This window comes from Aythya fuligula, chromosome 2 (genome assembly GCF_009819795.1).
Source record: "Aythya fuligula isolate bAytFul2 chromosome 2, bAytFul2.pri, whole genome shotgun sequence".
Lineage (NCBI taxonomy): Eukaryota > Metazoa > Chordata > Aves > Anseriformes > Anatidae > Aythya > Aythya fuligula.
This window is the reverse complement of record NC_045560.1, coordinates 23,069,666-23,085,799: the sequence shown is the minus strand read 5'-3', so window position 1 is coordinate 23,085,799 and position 16,134 is coordinate 23,069,666.

Below are 16,134 nucleotides of genomic sequence, written 5' to 3'. Positions count from 1 at the left end.
CCAGGAATCAAGAGATGGGGGCTGCACCCCAAGGCTCTGCTTTCTCTCTGGGGAGAGGAGGAGAAAGACCATCCCCATTCAAAAGGCCTCATCTGCTGCCAGTCCAGCAGAAGATATTTCACTTTATTTACAGGTACTTCTGCATCCTGGTTTATCATAAGCTGTCTGTTTAGCCAGCTCATGGCTCCAAAAAAGCCTAAACTGCCACCCAATTTGACAGAGAAGGAGCCATAAAGTCTTTATTAAGCCTAAGCTAGTTTTCAGTATGTCAGAACTGATTTACTACAAGCTTTTCTAAGGCTATTGTATCATTTATGAAAGGGTTACTGAAAGAATCCCCAAATGCTGAGAAAATGAAATATATGACAGTGTAATTTTTCAGCATACTTGCGTACACTGCAAGTCATATTCTGATCAGTGAGCTGAATTTGGAGCTAAATTCAATTCACTGATTTCACTGGCACAACACAGAGGTAATGCAGATACAGAGAAGACAAGAAATGTGACTGCTTTGTCAGCAACAGTCTCTAAGATGTTAAATAGAAACACAAATAAACTTGTGCTTATAGAAGCCTGCTCCCTATCAGCTTAATTCCTTCAAAGCCTGCCTGCCTTCTGGACTGGGCAGGTCCCTGGCTGCTTACTGCTGCCAGGCATGGGCCCCAAACAGCTGACACCAAACTCCCCAAATTACCCTAGAAAGAGAGAATGTTCTGATATTTTATTTAACTTGATTTCATTCAAAACTTTGTTCTTGCCCTTACTTCTCACTCATAAGTCCAGATGTACAATTGAGGATCATATTTTCTAATTTTCTTGGTAGGATCATATACAAAAGCAAAAAAAAAAGCCCAAAAAGCTTTTTTGTTTGCTTAAATGTGTTCACACAGTTAGACCAAGTTCAGTCAGTGAGTTGTGATTCCCAGCCAGTTAAGCTGTGTTACAAATGTAGAAACAGTTTTTATCTGCTGTGTATGATTATAGTTTTTATGTTTAAATAAATGTAAAGTGAGATCACTAATTGCTTTAATTGCTCCTTAAGCATTGCTATCTACTATTTTTTCCCAATAGAGAAAACTTATATGAATCAAAGCAAAATAAACTACGTAAGGTGTAGAAGATTTTCAGGTATGTTATTTTGTTTTAACCAATTCAACTTTGGTTCCTATGGAAACACCAGCCTAAATATTTCAGTGGAATTGTTAAAGTCAGACTCTAGCTGAGTTTGCCAGATTAGCTTTGAAAAAGCTGCAGAGTTTGGATTTTTGTTTGTTTCTAAATGGCACCTCCAGGCCTCCAGATTCTTAGTCTCCTGATCTTCTTTAAAAAAGTGATACTGGATTGCTTTATGCTATCTGACAGGCTGGAGTTCTGATATACAGAGCCTGAAATTTGCAATAATCCATTAATAGTTAATTTTTCATTTTAAAAAAGGCCAAACCAACCAACTAACCAACCAAGCAATTAGTAATCATTTAAAAGTTTCTGAGAGTTCCATGAATACTTTTAGTGTAACATAATTTAAACAAATGCATGACTATATTCCTTGAAATGTAGTCACACTTTTTTTGGATAACAGAACATCACAGACATAAAAAGCACTAAAGTCCTGAATAACAATGATCACTTGGCTATGACCAAAATAACTGATGCAGATATCTTTGTTTTTAAAGTATGTTTTCAATGCCTATAGTCCATTCCACGGTCTATATTTTTCTGGTTACCAATAAGATACCATGGTGTCCATGGAAAGGTTATTCTGCTGGTTCACTTTTCTTACTCTGAGAAAAATTTCTAAAAATTGTTGACCTGAAGCTCATAGGTTGCAATGTGAATCTCCTTTGATCATTATAGAACAGTTCAGGTAATGGGTTAGTACTTAATAAATGACAGGTTGCCCACAGCTACGTATACATACATATATGCATGTTGAATTTTGCTAGGTGATCTGACTATAAACTAATCAAGATAAACTGAAAGACCAATAAGGATGAGAGGAACAAGAGTAAGTGGAGAAACTCCAGTAGACTAATTAGTGAAAACAGAGCACTCCAAACCAGCTACACAAAGACTATCCAAGGAGGGCAAGCAGAACACTGTCCCTGAGGTGAATCATTCTGCGATGGTTTGAGGAGAGTATCTCTCCTCAGCCACACCATGCAAGCTGAAGGGTGTTGCCCACAGGGTTATGGGCTGTAGCAAGAGGTATGAGCAACAAGAATTTGGGGATTATATAAAATGTGTTATGGTATATTGGTACATACATATGGTATATATGGTACATTTTAAGGGAATTGTGGAAATGTGCAAGACTTGCTGTGAGATGTTAAGTAGAAGGATGGAAGGTGTGGAAAAGGAGGGATCCAGGTGAATAAGGGAGGAACCAGTATGAAAGAGAGAAAAGAGCATTAAATGGGTCTATCATGCAAACAGGCCAATTGGTCAATTCAGTCATCTGACTGAGCTCTGTGCTTGACCATGGCAATCTATCCTATTCTCTCTTTTAGTCCAATTTCTCACTATCCTCTGTTTGGGCACACTCCATATTATTCATGCACACATGTGTGAGCAGAAGTGTGTTTTAAGCCAGAACAGCAGGTACATCGCATGAGAGGTCTGAGTGCCAGCAAGTGGAGAGGGACCACAAACCTTGGGGACTGAGGGGCTTCAGGCCAGTATCTAGGAGGGACCAAGGGACCAAGGTGCCACAGCCTGTCCATGTCAAGTGTCTACAACCAGCTACTGGTGGGATCCACATGTTGTTTTTGTGCCTGTGTGTCTTTGTGTGTACGCCATTAACATTCCCTCTTCCCCTGTGCTGTTTGTGGTGAGGAGGTAAAAGAGGGTAGACTGGGGAGTAAGGGGGGAAGGTGATTTTATTTTGCTTTTGCTTTATCACTGTTTTAGTCTGCTAGTGATGGGCAATAAATTATATTAATCTCCCTATTCTGAGTCTGTTTTGCCCATGACAATAATTGTTGATCTCCCTGTCCTTATCTCAACCCTTGAGCCCTTCCCATTATATTTTCTCCCCCTTCTTCTTTGAGGAGGGGGAGTGAGAGAGCAGTTGTTGTGGAGCTCAGCTGCTCAGCAGGGTAAAACCTGCACAACTTGTCATTTGAAAGAGCTGATAGCCTTGAAAATTTGTACATTGAACATTTCCAGAGCAGAGAAATAACTAAACTGCTCTTAAGGATGAAAGTCAAGGGATAAAATGTAGTTAACAGATAAGAAAAAGTAAGAAAACCAGTTAAGGTACAACCAATTTTAGAAGAATTCTTCTAGGTTTTCCTTTTACCATTGTATCAGAATTTGTTCCTATCAAGTGTCCACTTCAAGGGATGTATATTTGTCAACAACTTCAGAGAGAGCAGTACCAAGAGGTGTGGGTGAATGTAATGCATTTGTCAAAACAAGACAATTACTTCATGAGGACCATCTCAGCCTCAGGAGACCAGAGCTTGAAGTACAGAGAAAGCTGTTAACTGTAAAATCAACTGCTGAAGTTTACCTCTTACCTGAGATATGTGTATGTATTTGCAGTGTGTGTGAATAGGGTTGTCACAAATGCTGCTAGTAGTCCTTGGGCTGATAAGGACTTTCAAATCAGCAAATCACACAGAGATACCTTCACATTGTTTTGTAAACATTAAAACTACACAAAGAAAAATGAGATGTATATGAAATCAAATATTCAGCAACTGAAAAAAAAAAAAAAAAAAAAAAAAAAAAAAAAAGCTAACAGTTTTAACATCTTTCTAGTATAGAACTTAGAGATAGAAGTTTCTCAGAATCAGAATCAAATGCTAAAACTATGCGTCCATTAACTACCAGCTGAGAAAGCACAGCACAGGCCTTGTCAGCCTGGCTGAAGTAAAGAGTTTTTTTCTTCAGTCCTTTTGTGTTATATTCTGATACCTCTGATATTTCTGTACTTTAGGAGATTCATCCTCTTGAGGAACACTGAGCAATATTCTGTCTGCTTTGAAGTCAATGGCAAATTTGTAGTTGCCTTCAGTGAGGCTAGCAGTACACTGAAATAGGGCTAAGCTAAAGCATGGGCTCTGCTAACGGATGGGATAAACATCTGAAAACTCTTTTCTTCATATGCCTTGGAAAGGACAAAATCCATGAAACAGTATTAACAGTATTTTGACTCTCAGGCAACCTGCAGTTCTCGTGTACAGGGTCTAAGCTGCTTGCTGAAATGTATTTAAAGGATTTATGGAGAAGCTGCAAGGAAAATGTCTATATGCACAGAAATGAACATAATTCTTAATTTGTCTTGACCTATTGTGAGAAAACAGCATACAATGCAATTAGATGCAACCAACACAAAATACAGCACTTCTGAAGGCAATCTTTGTGTTGCTAACTATTGCTTCTCTGCTATTTTATGTTGTTTTTGTTAGACTTTGAGCTAGCCTTTACTTACCATCACACATTGCAATCTGCAAGTATTTATAGAACTTACTATTAAAAAGGCAACTTTAATCAAGGAATCAACTAATATCTTCACTAGAAATTGGACAACACAATAATATATGAGACTTTACTATATAGTAACCTAACAATGATTTTGCTATCCAGGTGACGATCAAAGTATATACATTAAAAAATGGAAAATGGGCATAAGTTGAAAGAGTATAAAAATAAATTGCCACAAGCTCATACATTGCTTGATGTTGTGTGTGAATGTGCAATAGAAGAATGCAGTTGCCAATAAGATAAAGCTTTGTCAGAAATAAATCTGTATGACTTTTCTTATATGTGTCTATATTCTGGCAACTCATACTGTCTGAACATTTTTAGCTTACGTATTTTCAACATAAATGCACAAACTTGTTACTCATATGCCAACTTCTTCCACTCTTAGACCTGTATGACCAGAGCAAAGTTATTTATATATACTTTTAACCATCTTATTTATACATGTTCAAACACTGAAAATGTTAGATTTCCAGTAAGTGTGAAACTACCTTTAACACTACCCCTATGTGATGGTATGCTTCAATGCAGAGTAAAAAGCAATTTATGCTAAATCTAGTTACTTTAAAATTACCTACTGCCTACTTGATGTCTTGATTAAGTGCAAGATTTTAAGAACTAAATACTAAACCTATCAAATCCCATAGGCAAAATGATCTGAATTTGAATAGATGCCCAAGAAGAATATGAACACAGATTGCTGCTTTTGTCCAAGATCCCAGTTCTCCTCAGTGAAAGCAGTCTAGGATCTTGAAACATAGGGTATTGTTTTGAAGGTGATGTCTTCCTGTGGTAAACATTAGCCAGACACCACCATTTCTGCTCCCCCCTGCTTCTTCCCTCCCCAACAAAGAAGGGCACTGGAAGAAATTATTTGAATCTTGAAGGTTTTCTGGTTTTCTTCTCTACCTTGGAGATATTCAGAAACCATTTGGACATGGTCCTGGGCAACAAGGTCTAGGTGGCCCTGCTTGAGCAGAGGGGTTGGACAGGCTGACCTTCAGAGGACCCTCAACCATACTGTCATTCTGTGTTTCTGTGAGTTTGTAGTATTCCAGTATGATTGAAAATTCTGTAACATATGTATAAGTATGATGAGTTGCTGAAGCAAAAACCTTTCACCTACAGACAGTCTGCGTTAAACACCAAACTTATCCTGGAAAGTATTAGTGGGCTCCTGTAGCTGTTGATTGAAGAGAAAAATGTGGAGCAATTTTTTCTTTGACAGAAAGCTTTCAACGTCAGTAACGGTGAAATGCTGCTGTCCAAACCTATAACAACTTGGCTTTGCTGGGGCTGCCAAGTGCTGCAAATCTCTACCTGCCTAAAAAGTAAAGGGGCAGAAATAAAAGAAGTACACTTTCAAGATCTTGATCCTCCCTGAGCTGCCACTCAGCCTGCCTGATACAGTCTGATGGTAAGCTTTAAAGTATGTTAAAGGTACGTCCTGAATTAATTCAGAAGCTAAGATCCCTTTAGGTACTGTTTGTGGCTTGAGCTTGACAGATGTGTCTTTCTGTCATTCCTGAGATTGTTTCTAACGTAAACCTCCTGCTGCAGTCCCCCAGTATAAGCATTGACTGATTCATTTTTGTGTGATTTTTCAGAACAATGAGTAGTCAGACAGTGGGAAGGCTGCTAAACAGGGAGATAAACCTTTTCTGGATATTTAGTAAAAACATCTACACAAGCGCCTGCTTAATGTAATGTTTATTGTTGTCAAAATATTGACAACAGCCAGGAAATTTTCTAATTCTTCAACAGCAATTTTTCTCTATCCCAATGTTTACCTTTTAATATAAAATTATATATACATTTTGCATTAACCCAGCAAGCCAAAAGTAAAATGAATAAAAATACATGCACCTGGTGTGTAATGGAGACTCCCAATGGATTAGCAAACAAGGTATTTCATACTCTTGGGGAAAAAAAAAAAAAAAAAAAAAAAAAAAAACAGCTCAGAAATCAGAAGGCACCAACAATTTGGGCAAAATGTAGATAGTGTTCTCCATGGACCAACCCAAATCACTTAGGTGAGTTACAAAAGGAGGCAAATTTAATACTTCACAATCAAAACCACTGTGACTCACCAAGGATAAACTTCCTTCCGTATGCAAGGTTTGAAGTGCTTACAGCTTTTATTGTACCCAAACCCAAAAGTGCAGCCGCTGACTGAGATGGTGAGAATTTGGCTCTGAAAGATGCATTCTAAAAATCTGACAGCACATTCACTACAACAGATAGCAAATACATGCTGTTATTATGTTATTAATACATGCTTTGTTATATTTTTTTACAGGTAGATCAGCCATATTCAGTTCAAGTAAGAAATATACTTGTTTTCACTGAAGCTTAAGTTGGGGGATCCCATAGAGAAATAACACAAATTTCTGAATGTTGTGAATAACTGAAATGTGTTCTGAATAACACATATTTCTGACTGATATGTTACTCTTAAAATTCTTCACATGACAGGATTTGTAGATATATTTGGGAACCCTCTTCCTGAACCTGATCACCTACATCCTACTGAGGTCACAGCACTTGTTCATGTGAAAAGACCTGCTGAACTCCAATCAGTATTGCAGGCACTACAACCTTTCAAATACAATGTTTATTCATCATCCAAGTAAATAAATACATGCATACATACATACATTCAAAGTCACAAAAATCTGGGGTTGGTTTGGCAGATTACTCCAGCTAAGGAATTGAGAGTTTGCTGGAAAATCTCTGGTAGGTAACATAATGACTAGTACACAAATTGCCTTGCATGGATATCCTTCTAGCATGTGAAAGTAATGGCAGATAGTCCATATCTTGTGGCTGAAAAGAAACATATTTCATATTTCTTTGTCACTGAAGCAATCCACATTTCAAACAGACATTTAAGAAGCTAGATGCTTTCTTAGCAGAAATAAAATCTAGTTAACAGAACACTACAAATATTCAAATGTCAACCTGTCACTGTGTTACTTTTTACTAATGAATTTGCTTAGTTGTCTGTTCAACAGAAAATATAAGAGGTGTAATTGGTACCCATGGTCTTGACAGTCCTTCAGCACCTTCTTCTAACAACAGTGTGCTACAACTGACAAATTACATCTGTAATGTAACATATATACTCCTAAGTACATTAATGGACATTAAAAGCATGCTCCACAACATATCTATTACATCTATTATATAAACTGCCATAATAAAGTACCACATGGGCTCACTTTCAGCTATTTGAAAAGCATTAAAAATTCATGTTATATGAACAGGAACATCCAATACTAGGCCTTCATAAGTGAATATTTAAAATGCACCATGAATTATAGTGCCAACTAGTAGAGCTTTAAAGCACTTTGGATGTTGGTAAAATCACTGTACTATAATGGACACCCAAAATAAGTCATACATCAGCCTACTGACGTTCATTATTATAACATATCTGTAAAACTTGGGACTTCTCAGAGGCAAGGGGTTCCAGTCTCATAAAAGGGGTATTCAATATTATACTCTTTCATGTGGAAGAGTCAATTTGCTTTGTTTTCATATTTGATGTTACAGACAACGTGGCACTCTTTCTTTGTATTTTCCTTTTCCTCCTGTACTTTTTCCTTTTGGTCTCACTGCATTTGTTTTTCCAAAAGAAACTGCACCATTTCCAAAATGTACAAGCAACAGCCTTCTGTGTGGCAAACTCTCAGATGCTCCAGAGAATAGAAAAGGAAGGATATTGTATGTACTAAAGGCAGAGATCCTGGATGTCTCTTCAAAAGCTCAGTCAGTGTCTTACCTCTGCTTTAGCACTGGTCTTGACAGATTTGCTTCTCCATCTCTTTCCTATAACCTTTAACCTGAAACAGTCACTCAATGAAAACAAAACCCAGGCCCTTGGCAGCTATTTTTCCATTCCCATAGTTCAATTACTTTATCTGATGAATATTCACAGAACATTTTTTTTGTTTTCAAATCTGTACTGAGGAGACTTGCTGAACTAAATTGTTCAATAATGCATCTATACATTATTTTGTATTTACAGGGTAGCTCTTCCCTATCCCTTGTTTAGTGCTGTGCTGAAGTTTGGAGCTTAGAATGAGTTACATGCCTGAAAAGCACCATGTGTGCTAATTGTGCTTTATGTATTATTAATATATAATGCATCCTGCTTCCAAGCTTCCAGGGCCCCAAGGCCTTCTGAGAGATTCAGAGAAAGGAGGAATGAGGAGATCCCACATGCTCTCAGCATTTTCCATCTTCTTTTGTCAACTTTGAGTTAATGCACAGTAACAGAAATGGAGGGGAACAGTGTCATAAGGCAGTCATTCTCCATCTTGGTCATACAGCTCTGCTTGTTGAAGCAGCGTGCGCAAGTCCAATGTAGCATTATCTCACTTGAATTTCAGCATACGGTGTCAAGCAGTTTACACTTTGCTGACACAGATGCTTTCTACTGTGCTTTCTCTAGGAAGACCCTTTCCAAGAAAACCTTGTTAAGCACCTGACAGAACTAATCTTCTTTTAATTTTAAGACACTTGGACCTTTAGATGTAATTACGCGTATAAATAGAATGACTCACACAATTTTGCTGCTGTTAGTAACTTACATTTCATTATTTTCATTTAGCTGACAGAGAACTGACAATTGTAGTCTTCCCTGGAGAAAGGGTAGTGAATCTAATTTGCAGGCTTTCCTTGTAGTTGTTTGGTAACAGGCTGCATGTCTGTGTGGTTGAGCACAGAGGTGAGCCTACTTATATTACCATGAACCCAGATCAAAGTACCAGATTTTATTTTCTTTTTAATTGAAAGAGCAGAAATTTAAGAGAGTGTGGCACACTGTACAGAATTAGAGTTCATTTGGATGTGTCTGACAGGGCTCCTACCATGCTCACAACTTTCTACAGCTCAGCAGTGTTTGATGAATTTAAAAACCTTTTTCTAGGCGTATTGAAAGAAAACTGAAAGGGCCCAACCAAAAAACAGTCCCTGACTGCTGCTCAGCACTGTGTCTTCTCTGCTGCTGCCCTGAGTGCAGGCAGTTCAATGGGCTGCTCCACTACTGTTGACACAAGGGTACAGCTCCAGGAACTAGTACACAATCTAAGCCTTGTTAGGGGAGGAAGAAGAACCATAAAAAGCTACTGCCTTCCTGGTAAATGCACACCTGGCATTTAACAGCTCGCTTTGCTTCTCTTAAATTCATTACATTCCTTACACATGTTGCTACTTTCAAAGTCATTACACAGATACAAAATTAAAAGCTTTGAAAGCAGTAACATATTCCAGTCAAACTGAAGTTTCATGTTTGTGCTTTTCTGTGGTTACATTGATATTTACCCAAGTGAATACTCCCGGCTTAGAAGTACAGTCCCAAATCTCCCACAGAGGGTAATGTGCCTTTGGTACTTGGTATGGCTCAGTCAACTGCATGGTGAAGATAATACAGAAAATACCATCAAAAACTACAGCCTCAAAGTTCTGAAAAGGAAAAACATAAAAGTACATGCAACTCATCTGGTAACAGCCGTATATTATGTTCCCTCTGGAACACGAATACAGACTATGGGGAATTTTCCAGTAGGTCCAAATAATTGTGCAGCTCAAACAAACTGTAGGGAAAAGAAAAAAAAGAGAAAGAAATGTCTAGGGGGGCTAGAAGAATGACAGAAATGACAATATTAAAGCATCCAATTCATTTTGAAGTCAGTCTAATCCACTTCAATTAATATGATGAGTGATCATAAGACATTTATGACCACTCAGTTTATTTTCTGGACTTTTGCTTGTGAGTGCTATGATCTTTTAAGAACTAAGGAAGATATGTTGAGCAGAGGTTATAAAAGTACTGATCCTGTTCTTGAAAGTAAAATAAAACCTCCTGACAATCAAAAGAAGCTTACAAAATACAGGTGGATGACATTCTCCTGTTGCATTCAGTTTTATGTAATTAACACTGTACTAGAAATTGTGTATTGTACACTGATATGGAAAGAATAATACAAAAACCTTGAAACTATACATAAGAAACTGTTACACTGATGATATGTTCTCTGTCCCTTCAGTTCATTTGATCCATTACTTATTAATTAGTACTGTGCGTGTCTACATTAATGCGACAGTCTGAAAGCAGGAATGCATTTCTATATCAAATCTCCTGACTATTCCCATCTACCACATCTCAGAGTTACCTACAAGCATGCAAATTCCATTTCTTTGGTATAAACCTACATGAGAAACTGAACTCCACAAGTGTACCTGATGTGTTTCAGCTGCTGATGGGTATTCAGTCCACAGGACCAGGTGAGACTTAGTCCAAAGTAAATCCCCCAAAATGCATATACCAGAGCTGTCAGGTCCTTGACACCAACTGTTTCTTTCCCCCTACAGAACTGTTCATAGCGCACTGCTAATGTACTTAGTATAGAAAACCAATAAATCATGTCAGCTTTCATTCTTGCTGATCATCTTGTTATCTTTGTAGCTTGAATAAAAATGGAACAAATCTGAAAGGTAAAACTATTCTTAATCCTTGTTAAAACTCTTGTTAATTTCTATTAAACATCTTGTTATTGAGGTAACCACATTCTAGGGTTTCTGTCATGTTAGCAATAAACCATTGGAGGAACTGTTTCTGAAATAGCTCTCTATAATTTTTATAATGATAAAAGAATCCAATAAGATTTCAAATGTGAGACACTATCATCTTGTGGTTTTACTCTACTGTTTCACAGTGAATATGTTGTAAGCTCCCTTTTCCCTGATCAGCTGAGGAAGAAACATATCAAAACCAGTATTTCTTAGAACACCTTTCCTTAGTTAAATTGCTGTGAAGAGACTGAAACTGTTGTTCATGGAAATAACTATCTGGACAGTAAAGTCACTGGTTTGCTCACACAGTTCCCACAGATGCTCACTCACAGCCATGCAGTGGGAGGAATAGCTGGAAGGACGATGCCAGATGTTCAATCTGAAGTGTACACAACTGTGGCTTCCAGGTAGTGTTGAGTGTAACCCTGCAGTCTGTCAGCAGATTGCAGCCAACACCTTCTCAGACATGGCCCGAGTTGCCCAACACCTGATTGTTGATGAGCTGTGGCTTCATGTGGTATAGGCTAACTTGTGAGAGTCCTGGTGTACGAGCTCTGGATTTCACTGCCTCTCTGCTCATATTTTCCTTTCATTGGCCACTCTTTTCTGGTAACCATTTCTCCATCCATAGAGACTTACCTATAGTTGATGTCCACACACACTCACAGAGAAGGAGCTTTTATGTCAAATCTTATATATTCATTGTGTTCAAGACTGAAATCTGGAAACAAACAGAAATGACTTTTCTCTGGCTATTTTCTCAACAAAAACAGACTTACATTTTTCCAGTCTTCTAGAAAGATTTTGTGATTCATTTTCTCATTTCAACCCATCCTCACATAGATAATATTGTTCAACTGAATAAATAATAATTATAATAACAACAACAATAATAATATATTATATTCCATTGTTGTTGTTTATGAACCTTTTGAAAAACATCTTTTAAAACAAATATAATATGTGTCTTTTTAACATTAAACTGAGTATTGTACTTATCTGGTATTGTTCCATAAGATAACCTGTCTGGTTTCTTCTCCACATTTCCTGTTATATCACTAATGTTACCGTTAAGAAACTACAGTATTCTTCTCTGTGCTGATAAAAAGAGGATTTTTAGCTTTATTTTTTCAAGGTCTCCAAATACTCCTCAGGAGTCCTGTTTCTAATCACCAGGAATTTGTATTAATCTGGAGAAAAAATGCTATTTTGCCCTTTAAAGACAAGAAATCTACAGTTAGATAAATGCCAACCAAGATCAGGGTGAAACTCTACAGCACAACCAGAAACAAAAACCAGATTTCAAGGTTCATGGGCCAATATCTTAACAAAAGCTGCTTGTTTACTTTGCCATGACTGAGAAAAAGAACCACAGCTGCTGAAGTCCAAAACTGGAGGAGGTTTTAATCTCTCTCACAGGAGGATTCATCACTTCTTCCTGACAGTCACTCCACTACTCCTTTCCTCTACAGAAATACTTGGTACCTTCTGTCTTGCTTTGCTATGCTAGCTCTAACTCATCATTCATATTTGTCCTCATCAAATAATCTCAAATTATTCCTAAGAGCTTTAATTTCTAAATTTCATTTAAAGGTGGAAGTGCCCATTTTAGAATTGGATGTTAAAACAATTAACAAGTGCAATTTGGGGGGAGATTGGGATAACAAGGAAAGAGCTGATCTTAACTATGCCTGCATTGATTTTGGTGTTTATCACACCAAACTCTAACATGAGGCAGTATTACCCAGCCAGAATGCTCTGCATATGAATAGATGGGTGATTCAGCGATGTTTCAACTAGAAGTTTATCTATTTAGTCATACAATTTTGGAGGCATAAGCAGAGAAGCTATTCATCATGGCTAGAAAAAAAGGTAAACATCAGGACTGGGGGATTAGGAGCCAGCCACCTGTCCTGGTGTTTTGAGTCAGATGTAAAACTGGAAACATGGCAGAAAATATATAGTAAAATATGTGTGTGTATATATATATATATATATATTCAATTCTGTCTTCATGGAGCTAAAATAACTATCTAAAAAGCAAAACAGAGAATAAAAACAAAATGAAGAGAACAAATCTTGAAAAGAAATTAGATAACAGAATGAAATTACAAAAAAAAAAAAAAAAGCTGAAGGAAAAATTTCTCAAAAATGAGAAAAGAAATGTGTGACAGAAAAGAGATACAGGAGATAAAGAAAGAAAAATGAAAGATGGACAAATAGAAAAACAGAGGGCATAAAATTAATTCACTTGGCTAAAGTCACCCTTGGTAGAAAGGCTGCACTTGGCTCATCTTTATTCTGCAAAAAGTGTTTGCCAAAGTCCATAATGCAGTCTGGAAACACAGAAAATCTGATGTGAATTCTCTGAGCTTTTCCATATTTTTAATCATTCTAAATATCACAGAAAAAAAAAAAAAAAAAAAAAAAAAAAAAAAAAAGATACATTCACACACTTCTCTTCTTTCCTTAGAATGTTAGAATGGATTGAGAATTTATAACATCACTTAAAAAAAAAAAAAAAGAGAGAGAGAGAGAGATTATCTTATATTTTTCTGCATTGTGATCATCATATACTGTAGCAATTTTAAAATTGTGCATTATAACCACAAGAGATCGTTACTACACTATAAATTACCCAAAGACAAAGTAACACAAAATAGTCTTTTTAACTAAAAGGTGATAAGATAAAACAATATTATATGGATTTCAACAGTTCAAATTTTCAGTCCAGTAAAAAAAAGATGGAATTTTCAGATCATGTAGGAAAAATAGCTTATGACTGCAGTGTTTCTTCTGCATGATTCAAGAACTCATTATTATTATAATCAAAATAATACCATTCAAATGTTACATCTTATACTAAAAACACACCATAATTCTTCATTGACAGGCCTATAATTCTAACCTGAATCTGTCCATAGAAAATGTTACTTAGAGATGGATGAGAGCTATTCAAAAGGTCACAGGAAATTCAAGGTACCAGATGAGAAACTGACAAATTTGTATGCAATATTCTGTAGTATACTTATCTTGTGCATGGCAGACAAACTCCCCAGGTGTGAAAAGCAGCAATGTGATGCACTGCTCAGGAATCGATTCTGCTTTGTACAAACTATGTTCACCTATAGCTGCATAGCTATCAACTGGGCAAAGAGGAAAAAAAAAATAAAAAAAAAAATCTTAGTGACAAAATCAAGTATCATTACATTGTGAGAGGGAAATAGAATTAAAATATCTACATTTAATTACTTTTTAATGACTAACAACTTCTTTTAAAAACTGGGCCATGAAGAGATGCTGATGACACTAATGCACAATGCTGTGCTGGTGCCAGCCTACATGTCTGGTCTTGTGGTTTTGTTCACACCTGTCCACAGTGCCTCTGTCCCTATGCTCTGAGTGTTATAAAATGCCAAGGCAACTACTGAAGTTATGGATTTTATCTTTTTACTTTTCTCTAGTTATTAATAAGGTCTCTCTGTTCTAACTGAAACCTCATTTCTGGAATCTTATTGGAACCTAATCTTGTCATGTCTCCTGCTTGGTAAAAAAGCACAACAATCCTAGTTAAAGCAATAGCTATGGGAAAAGAAAGGTGTCTTCATTAATTTTGAGGAACATTATTTTCCAAATAGAAGTGGCTGGACAGAGCAGAAGCACAAACCAGCCCATCAGCCTGTGAGACTCCTCTCTGCCTCCTTTCTTCTTGTCTGGTAAGAAGAGAGTCACAAATTTTAGCAGAGATCAGAGGTAACTGTCTGATCCCAGTGGGCTCTGAGAACCCAGGAGGTCTTGCTGAAGGACCTACCACTGGTTAAAAGAAAAAAGCTCAGCATGCAGCAGGAACAGATCTGAAAAGATGGAAATGAGACACATAAATGGGAAGGAGGGATTTAGATGTGAGTAATAAGAAAGAATAAGACAAAAAAAAAAAAAAAAAAAGAGGGCAGGGGAAGCAATAAAAGACAGATGAAAGGATGAAATAACCACAACCCTGATCTGTGTAGGGAGACATCATAAACTTCCTGGGCTGCAGGATAAACTTCCTCTTTTAAACTTCCCCAAGGATCAGCAGGTAGTTTGAGCTGACAGTAAGATGCAGAGCACTCCCTGACATTTACAGGAATGGTCCTCATCTGAGGGGCAGTTTTGCCTATGGATACATCAGTATCATTAATTTGCTAGCCCCTATACTTCAGCACATTAAGGCCAAATCCACATCTCTCCCTTTGCTGATGGAGATGCTTTTTCCTGGATGTAGTGTTCAGGTGAATGGTCTTCCACTACTGACACTTAATATTGTTCAAGGCAAAAAGGCAAAAAAACTGTGTCACCAAAGCTCTTAATCAGCAAAGAAAATGGAAGAAAAAAAAAAAAAAAAAAAAAAAAAAAAGTAAACACATTTGTAATGTTACTAAATTTTGTTGGTCTGCCTGAAATGAAAACTAGACTGAGTGATAACATACTGAAATACCCTGAGACTCCGACAAATCAAAGATGACTGTAATGGGGACCATGAAATGTCTTCTGAAAAAATTCCAAGAGCAAAATACTACACAATGGCAAAAAGGCTAGTCTGAGGGAGTTACAGCCTGACTCCATCCCCCAACCCTCTTTCCCCCCACCCCCCCGAAAAAAAAAATGCAAAACGACACTTGCATTTTCTACTACAAAAAGTAGACAAATAGAAGCCAAAGTAGACTACAACAAGTAGACAAATAGAAGACAAATAAATAGCTCTGCTCACAACAATACACAGTCTATGCCAGTTCTTACAATATTTTTCTAAGTCCTATCAGCTACTGAAAGAGCATCAGGGAGATCTCTAATGAAAACTCTATAACCTATAACATTGCCTCTTGAACATGGCTGTGGGAGCTCCCTACCTGTAGCCCAAATGGAAGGATGAATCCAGAAAGGATGCATCTCTGGGTAATGAGACACGCATCAGACAGCTTCTGCCACTGAATTAAATACAATCCATAAGAGTTATTAGAGAGCTTTTAGAAAAGATCATAGAATCATAGAATCATAGAATATCCTGAGTTGGAAGGGACCCTTAAG